This window comes from Panthera uncia (assembly GCF_023721935.1).
Source record: "Panthera uncia isolate 11264 chromosome B2 unlocalized genomic scaffold, Puncia_PCG_1.0 HiC_scaffold_24, whole genome shotgun sequence".
NCBI classification, from domain to species: domain Eukaryota; kingdom Metazoa; phylum Chordata; class Mammalia; order Carnivora; family Felidae; genus Panthera; species Panthera uncia.
The window spans coordinates 84,238,454-84,248,846 of record NW_026057580.1 but is presented as its reverse complement, the minus strand read 5'-3'; the positions used below and the strand labels follow the sequence as shown (position 1 = coordinate 84,248,846).

At 33.0% G+C, this 10,393-nt stretch overlaps 1 protein-coding gene across 3 annotated transcripts in view; it reads left to right on the top strand.

The window, feature by feature from the left end:
- Positions 1-10,393, top strand: part of PTPRK (protein tyrosine phosphatase receptor type K) — a 425,704-nt gene that overhangs the window by 222,374 nt on the left and 192,937 nt on the right. The gene's annotated exons all lie outside the window — the stretch shown is intronic.

Genomic DNA, 10,393 nt, shown 5'->3' with positions numbered 1-10,393 from the left:
TAACTACTGTTGTTTATGGGGTGTCCTCCAGAAGATAATGGGCAGTGAGGTATTGGTGTATGTGTTGGGAGTGAGCTATGTAAGAAACGATGATGGAGGAGACTCGAAAATATTCCTCTGAAATGGGTTCTTTACATGGGTATTCGTTGAATTGAACTTGGGTATTCTTTGAATTTGAATTGAACTCAGGCCATTGGAAAATTTGTACATAAAAAAAATTACATCTTATTTTCATGAATTCCAACTTTAATTTAGTGTTTCCTTTAATTATGAATAAAGACCACAACCTACAACAATATTAATAACATTGATGACTTGGTTTCCAACAGACATCACAGGTATTTTCATATCATATTATAGATGTTGTAGATAGCATGGGATATCATTTACTCTTATCACTACTTTGAAATTACAGTAGTTATTAGATCTGCCTCTATTTAATGCATTCTAAATTAACACATTTTTTATTGTAGCACATATTTAAGATAATTTGGTAGTTATTGTTCAATGTAACTGGTTTCCAGTGCAATTTGCTGTATGTTATGCATTTGTAAACCTTATTCTAATAAGAGGACTGGACTTAGTAAACTATCAAAGGGTGTCATAGCATAATAAATATAAGAACCTTTTCTATAATTGCTAAGCTAACTCAGCTTTCTTTTAACCTTCTTTTTCAAATATGACATTTTTCCATTTTGTCTTCCATCAAGCATAAAGTTTTAAGGGAAGTTGAGACATATTTTTCTACTGAGCTGTTTAATCACATTGTCTTATTTTTGTGGAATAAATCCACCCCCTTATAACGAGGGAAAGAAAAATTGGTAACTTATTTACATCTGTTCCAGACCAAAAACATTCAAAACATCATGTGGAGAAACAGCAGAATGTGACTGCACTTACAAAAATTTCTCATTAGAAAAACAGGATTTCATTTGAATAGATGAAACATCACAAGTTATAGGGAAACATCACAAGTTATACTGCTTACTAGTTTTAGGTTTTATTGTGATGGTTTGAAATAACTTTGAGAAGAAAAGTGATACAGTGATAAAGTAATGACACATAAAATTGTGCTAATTATATAGAAAAGGAAACAGAAGCACCTGTCAGAGTTGATGTCCACATTATATTTTTCTCTGAGGTCTTGATCATCATTTTTGAGAAGGATACTGTGCAGATCTTTTCAATATTTGCAGGTTCCTTACAGTTTCACTGCTTGATTTTCAATATTAATTGACCTCACCCAGGTGGAGTTAAGTAGAAGGAATCTACTCTTTCTTTTGTTAATTGGACATAGAAAGAGATATGTGACTCATTCCTGAATTGAAATTCAGCCTTCACCCGGATTTGGCAATTAATTATTTCTAAATATAATTGGATCGATTGCTTTTACTCAGACTTTTTTTTCTATATGTGAAAAGTATAACGCAGTTTTAGTGAGTGTATCAACTGTGTCCACATTCTGGCTTTCCCACCACGTATAGACTTGGCAAAGCCTAGAAATAGCTGCCCCAATGTCTTTTCTCTCTACATACAAACTTACAAATTCATCCACAGACACAGAGGAGAAAACAAGATAAAGTACAGCAAAAGTAGAAAAAAAGGAGGGTAAGATTCGGTTCATCAGTAGTTGTACTATATACCATACGTTTCGGTTTTGTTTTGTTTTGTTTTGTTTTGTTTTGTTTTGTTTTGTTTTTTTTATGTAGGCTCCACACCCAGCATTGAGCCCAGTGTGGGGCTTGAACTCACAACTCTGAGATCAAAACCTGAGCTGAGATCAAGAGTTGGACACTTAACAGACTAAGCTACTCAGGCACCCCTATATCATACATTTTTATTCACACATGTAAGATTTATGTCTTGAATAATATCAAAAACTGGTTAGTCCACTGGCCAGACATCAAAATCCTGCAGTCCTACATAATAGATAAATATCAAAACTAATATCTCCATTAGGTTGTATAATAGTATATTGGCACTTACTGTTATTTAAATGTCATCCCCATTTCCTTTTTGTAGTGCTGATGTTAACCTTGTGAGCTCTAAATTGTCTGGAAGTTAATGGTCTGTTATATGAGTATAATAGTTCTTAGTAAAAGAATATTAGTTTATATTATGCAGTTTGAAATGTAACTTGATCTCTGTCTCATAATCATAGTGGCATAGTCTTTGTTGAAATTAAGGATATTTGTTTTTTTTTTCTTTTTTCTGCTGATGCTGTACTTAGTATAAGTGAAGGATTTCCCTTTTTTTTTTTTAATTTTGATACACACATTTATTTGTCCACCATTACACCCTGGTTTAAAGGGGGAAATGAGAGAATGAAAATGAGCATATGCTCCAAAGGGTAGACTGTTATTTGTGAAAATCAAAATTTGAAAATTATGATATTAAAGTTGGTAAATTCAGAAGCATTATGTTCTGTCAGGACCCATATATGCCCTTGTCAGGCTTTGCTAAAGTTTTATTTTTATTTTTTTTAATTTTATAAGAGTTAAATTTGAATTGAAGCTAATGCAGCTGACAAGAGGGAAATAGAAGCAATTGGCTTGCACTAAACAAGTTTGAATGGTTGTTAATGTGAATGACTTTCCGGCAGTGAATGTCAGAGAACAGTAGATTACTTTCCTTACCTCAGGCATTTTAAGCCATCTCCTGTGGTAGACTGACATAATTTTTCTCCCTCTCTCTTGAAACTGGGAAGCAAAGTAATTGGAGTCTGGTAATTTTGGCCTATGGCTGATGAAGATAAATCATAACGAGCTATGGAATAAACACTGACAATTCACATAGGGCTACTAGAACATGAACTTTCAGTAATGCATTAATCAAATATTGTTTCTCACTGATTTATATTCCAGATAGCCCTGAAACTGTTAATTATGAATGCAGTCATCATTTGTTATTTTTGACAAAATTTCACATGCTAAACAAATTGTTTCAAAATATAAGTTATTGTGTCCTTTAGAATGTGGGCCAGAGAGTCGTATCCTTTCCATTAGATCCATTATATATGGTTTTAAGCAAGCATATTTAACACAGATTATTTGAGGGTTTGAAAATAATAGGGACGGAAGAGAATCTAAGACCATCTGGTCTAGCCCCTCTCCTTAAGGCTCATGAATGTATAAATCATCTTGCACAAATGGAGGTTTGGTCACCTAAAATTTTATAGAAATAGAGATTCTAAAGCTTCCTTCAATAATTTGAGTTTGATCACTCTGATTGCTAAGGGACTCTTTTATAGTCAAACTATTTTATTCATATCTATCTTCTAATGTCATTTTGTAGGCTTTTGAAGACTAGATTTGCCTCTTTCACTTCGTCCATATAAATTTTTAAAGCTATGTACTTAATATTTATTTAATACTATTGATTATTGTCAATATATTAGATACTGTACTATTTGTTTATATTATTGCATTTAGTTCAAAAATCTAATAATCATTATAGATTTTGGGAAATGAGGTTAGGAAAGATAATATGGACATGTCTGGTGAATAGTTGAACTGTAACTTAAATCCCAAATTTTCTGACTTGACTCTTCCACTGACAGATCCCCTCAGTGTTGGTGTTCAAATTCCTTTTGTCTCTGAGTTAAATTTCCATGGCTTCGCCATTCCTCCCTTTCATCCTATTACTGATTTCTTTCCTCAGTTAATGGGTGTGTATTCAGGGCTTCTCAACCTTTTTCATTAACACCCATTTCCCCCAGAGTGATTTCATAATTTATTTTTAACATCCTTGCATAAAATATGCTGGATATCTATTTTTGTACTATATATATAAAAAAGAATAATATTTTTGTCTCTTCCAAGTACCAGTTGTCTCCCTTGGGAATGAATGTGGTAAATCTCTATTACTCTACTTGTTTGATTGTTTAAGTGTACATTTCTTTTACTTAATATGAATGATATATTTATTTGTTAGAGTATGAGGTCTATTTAAAAATTAGTGAGCTTTTCATTGTCCTGAAATGCAAGGAATAATTTGAAGAATTGTATAATGTAAGGGCATAAGTGAAGTTTAATACTTCTATAACAAATCATTTGTGCTATTGAAAAAAAAAGAAACTGGGATATAAGTGATTATGATCTGGCCTGTTTTGTACGTTCTGTAGACGTTATGCCAAATTTTGTGTTTACTTACAGACATTTCATTCTTAGTAGAGATCCACATTCCTCTCTGTTTTGACATCACAATGTATTGACATAGAAATGATTGATACCTTACATTTTTCTTGCTATCTTCACAGCAGGTTAAGAAGGATCTTGGCAGGAAAAAAATAGACTTTATTGGCACCAGTGGACTTTTAAAGATACTGACCTTTTTTATTTCATTTTAATTTTCCTTTAAAATACAAAAGTTACAAGTGGTTACTTTAGAAAGTTGTATAAACTTTGCTTTTTATTCTGTGATTTCTTTGAAAAACCATATTGGATTATGATGCTTTATAAAGAATTCAAATAATATGCTTGTATAATTGTTATTTTATACTTAATATTAGCTTGCACCACTGGCTGAGAAACTGTACTAACTAAGCATGTCTAGCTTTATCATGTTGTACAAAAATACAGCAGTTAGGAATAAAGCTCATTGGTAGGTTCTTATACTGGGAAAGAAACCAGAAGATGACAGAAGTTACTTGGAGCTTCTATATGTAGTCTATGGAAAGTTTCTGGTCTAGGACTTTGATCTACTTCAATGCATCAAAAACACGAAAAATTAAATCTTGAAACATTTTCATATCTTTTTGGAGGTACATTCAATATTCAATTATTCACATAGATAACACTGACAACTTGGGTTTCAGAATCTCTCCCTTCTATAATGGTCTCTGCTTCTCCTTTCACAAAGTTTTTTTGTTCTCTACTGAATTGTACCATCCTTCAAATCTAAGAGAGGGATTTCAGTAGTGTCTTTTGTCACCCAAAACTAATTTTGACCTCATTGACAACTCCATATATGTTCAGAAATTTAAAAAGCAGTGTACTTGGCCCTAAAAATGGTTCTGAGGAGTTCAAAGGAACGTCAGAAATTATCACCTGAGAGGTGAGACTTCTTTTGCCAACTATTACATTTTCTAGGTGCAGAGAGAAGAGAAACATACTGTATATCTAAGTGAATGAAATGGAAGAAATAAACAGGTTTCCATTTCAAATGGCAAGGAAGAAAAAAACTATAATAAATGACCAATTGATAAAGGTCTGGGAAGTGGCCACCGTGCAAATATGTTTTGAGTTACTTGAAGAGTCAAGTATTTGAGAGCACTAGTGCCTAATGTGGATTTAGATGAGAAAGAAGAATGAGAAATGGGAAATGGAAACTGGGAAGTTTATGTAGGCTTCTGCAATTTAACTCCTGGTGATTTATTTTAAAATGTCTGTGTGTTGTGGGTGAAATATTCAGACTTTCCTCAGTGGCCTTGTTCCTCCGCTGTTAAATGTGTGCCTTGTTCACTTTCCAGGGTGAACACAGCTAGGTCACTAAGAACAAGACAGAGGGGCCATTCACTTGAAAAGTTGACATTTTATCATGGTTGCTTTAAAAATGTTTTTTCTGGAGTATGTATATTTCACGTCTCTGGATGAAAGATGAAATTAGATCTTCAAATGATTTCGGCATGTTTTTGACCATTCACAAACTACATAATAATCCAGAACAAATAATCAGGTTGCTGATACTAGAAGAATGTCATTCTCGGTGGTGCATGTGTTTTGTGTGTTATTCAGATTTGATGTACTACATAATGTTTGCCTTACATGTATATACCGATAAAATATATATATTTAAGTCACAATAGAGAAAATAATATGATACATATGTTTTTAGAAACGAGACAGTTTTGACCAGTCTTGAAGTACCTTTTCCATTTAAAAGAGAAAGTGATACTTGTTGAAAGGATGCAATCGTAATCACGGCGATGAAGGAGAATGTACAAAATCAAGAGCCTAGGCTCAGACATGAATGTACAATAATTCTCCAGTGGGGTCAATAGCAACATACTGTGATCAGACACATTAATACCCTTGCAGAAAAACCAAGGGGGATAATGAAAAACTATAAACAACCTCATTATTGTTCAGAATTTGGGTAAATAATGATAGGCCTGTATTAATTCATTTAAATTCTTACAGTAATGGCATTAGGTATTATTGTCCCCATTTTAAATGCAAAGAAACTGAAACAAAGAGGAGACTTTGAGTTCTGCACTTACTAAAAGAAGGGGCCAGGATTTAAACTGAGGCAGCCTGGCTCCATAACCCATATTCTTAGCCATGAGGTTCTGCTGCTTCTCTGACACATGTATATGCATGCATACAGAGACACACATAAGCTAGCAATTAATTAACTTGGTAGTGAGTCCTAAAAATTTTATATACTTATGGGATTATCTTAAGTTTATATTCTTATAATAACTATTTTATGTTACATTTAAGTTTTTGCTGCTAATGGACATTAAGTAAGTTTTTTATTCATATTAATAAATACTATTGAACTTTGTATATGCCTTATATTTAGTTTGATTTTCTAGAAATTCCACATTTCTTTTTAAATTTCAAGTACAATTTGTAAAGTACTTGTTCATATTCAGAATTACAACTTTGTGACAGATTACAGAAAAATAGTTAAGATGACCAAACACAATATACTCATAGTAAATCATGAGAAAAAAACCAGAATCAGCACTTTATAATTTAAGACTTTGCAATAATTGCTGCACAGGCATAGAAATTACAGTTCTTAAATCTGATTTTTGCAACCAGGGATATATAGACTGAGAACTGACAACTGAATTATGTCTGACATCCAATACAGCACTGAGTTCTGCTTTATAAGGTAATAATCATATAGTTGTAGTAATATATTACTGGCATTGCACTTTTAATTTATCCAAACTTTTGTGACCCTTTGGAGAAGTGACTGATACCACATCTGAAGCAGGAAATATACAGGTTGAGTCTGAAACATCTTGTAACACCAGAACCTAAGGAAACTGTTAAAGGTTGCTAGGGTTGTGTCACAATGACCAAAGAGCCAGGTTGAAGTTGCTTCCACTGGCCAAAATTGGGATATTTTGAGGAAAAAAAAGAAAAGGGAGGAAGGAAAGAATAATAGAAGAAAGGAAGGAAAGAACGGTAATGGATTGAATCATGAAATGTGTCAAAATTTGTAAATTCATAATAATACTTAAAAGTTGATATTAATAATCTTTGTGTGATACTAGGAACCAACACATTACTCTGAAAACTTGTAAATATAGGAAACACATCAAACATTTAATCTGCCTTTCCTATATTAACTATAACTTAGGGTAACTAGCTGAAAAGAGATAGCTCCCTTCATAGAATTATTCCAACTAATGAATAAAGAAGAAATGATGGAATTATAATATTTCCACTTTGCAAAACTCAGTGATAAGAATGGATGTAGTTGATGGTCATTAATGACTATCAACATCACACAAAGAGAGACCACTGAACATTCTTTGCCTCCGATAGATGTACACAGCACCTATGAAAAATTCTTGCCAAAAAATGCAAGCCTGAATCTAATCAAGCTGCCATAGCTAACCACCAGTTTATAGGAAATTCTGGGCACTGTGTAATAATGCTAAGTGTAAGTAGTACTAAGCATATGCAAGCACAAGAATCCAGAACATAGGAAACTTTTTAGGGTAAATGCTCTAGTTTCTTTAATTACTAAAGTTTAATATGAAAGAGAGAAGACTTATATATTAAAAGGGACTTAAGGTATGTGTCAACCAAATGGAATGTTGGACACGATTTCGATCCACATTTGAACGCATCAACTAATAATTATTGAAGCTAGGTACATGAAAGTTTGTTACATTTTTCTCTCTACTTTTCCATATGCTTAACATTTCCATCATAAATATAAAAATGAAATATAACCTTGTGCATCTAATTGTAATTTCCTCTTTTACCACTACCCAAGTGACAAATTTTGAGAATTTATAATAGCTGGAAATTGGGTTATCATTTTCATTATTTTTGAAATTATCTCTAGTTGCATGTTTGTTTCCTCTTTGATGAAATAATTCCTTAGGTGAATCATTTACTTTTTCAAGTCTCCAGTTGGTTTTAATTATTTGTATTACATTGTGGTAAAAAAATGACGTACTGCAACTTACACCCTTTCAGAATTTATTAAACTTTTCTTCATTAACCAAGTATATGAATGGGTTTTTTTTTTTTGCACAGATATCTGGACTTCTCTTTTAAATAGTGTATTTTATCATTAGTCAGTCTTCTTCGTCATTATATTATTAAGGTCATCTATGTCATTTTGGGTTACAGCGATCTTTTAGAAATGCCAATGATAGTTATCAGTAAATATGAATTTTGATTGGTTTCTCCTCTTTTGACTAATATTTTTTGCCGTTGGTAGTCTGACACTATAATCTTTAATACATAAATATTCATGATTTAACAATCATTTACTATGAATTGAATGGTCTCTTTTGTCAATATATAATATCTCAGTTATTAACTAATTATTAATATATTGATTATTAACAAATGCCTGAAGACGTGACATGCAGATGAGATCATTAAATTATACACAGTTATGACCTATATGTTAAGTTTTAACAAATAACCCTGACCCAGCTTTCTCTCTCCTTATGGAATTTTTCATCATACTCATAGCCTGCTCTGGTCGTAAATCAATTCTTAGCTAAAGAATACATGCCTCTGAATCCCTAATCTTCCATCATCATTATTGATAGTATTTATGGAGTTTCACTTTTTCTTGGGACCATGGAGAATGAAGCTTATTTTGATAAATGGAGGCCCTAACTATACCTTTATACGGGTTGTCATAAACCCTTTTTAGCTATTTTAATATTTCAGAGGAAAAGGCCATTTTTTTCATGGAATATTGAGTGAATAAATTTCCATCAAATGAAATGATTAACCAGGCCTTGCTGAATTTTATATTTTTCATTTAGCAGGCACTGTATGTAAAGCTTCATTGTCTGACAGAACATCAATGTAATGCTTTTATCTTAAATTCTAAGCCTACTGATTATTAAGGGAGGGGGAAGTGTATTTACTTATATCCATTGTAACCTGAAAGGTGGATTTCAATTTCTAGATCTGTGTTGAAACAATATAATGCTTAATTGTAGTTAGAATGGTCCAGTTACCTGGTAGTACCTTTTTATATCCAAGTAATTTAAATCAAATTCTGGAAAGCACATGTTCTTTCTTCTGAAAGCAAATACATAATATGCTCTAACTAATAGGAAAACCAACAAGCTAGAGAAAGATAAACATGATTAAATAGATTTACTTATTATTCTTATACTGTGTATTAATAGCTTTCTCACTTGTGTCCCAGTGGCTAATGCACATTATTCTATATACCTTACTGAGAAAATTGTCTCATTTAATCATACAGCCTTCATCCTCTTGCCATTGCTCATCTTGGCCATTTTAACTTATCCCGTTTCTCTCATGTCTCTGATCTTTTCTTCACTGTGACTTCACATGTAATACGTATCAGTTATTTATATTTTTTCTTATTAATCAACTCATGTTTATCAACTTAGATTGAAGTGTTGGAAGGCACATGACAGATTCTAGTTTAACTGGATTATTTAATTTTACAAAAGAGCAATTTGTGTTGGTGTTGTGGGGTCAGTTCTCATACTTGTTCAGGCAGGTCACAAGTGCTTCCTCGGACTGAAGTGACGCAGGTAGGGAATTCTATCACCTTTCTCTCTTCCTACGTAGCTCCCACTTTGTGAGTCACAACATAGAAATGCTACTGTCTTATCATTCCTCCAACTCTCAGCTAACTTTTTCATTTTCAGTCACCATTTTGCCACCTAGGTCATGCTTTTTCCTTCCCCTTTTTACTCTACCACTTTCTGACATGACTTAACTGATTCAGCCAGATAGACAACTTATTTCTTAGAGTATTTTCTTTTTAATGCATCCATCCGTGCACTCCTAGATGCTTTGATATCTAGCATTAAACTTATCAATTCAAGCTCTTTTCTCTCCACTCCTCAGATTCTAGTTTTTTCTAGTCTCATTATAAATCCCAATTCGTTAGTTTCTCTCAGCTTGCCCGCCTCCCTACACCCCCAGTCAGATTCTGTTGCTTGACTATTTATCACTATACTCACTCAGGCTAACCTACAGCTCTCTTTTGCCAGGCCTCATCCATGAATAAGCTGCAGGATCCCCCTTTCTGACACCACGTGACTGGAAGTCCTTTCACTGTATGGACTGGCTTTGGTACAAGCCTAGGTTACTGTCAGCACTTTCATTCATCTGTATTTGATTTCTTTTAAACACTTAACCTTTCTCTTAGCTCTTAGTTGAAAATCTCACCTTTGATTTTGATGGTAAGAATC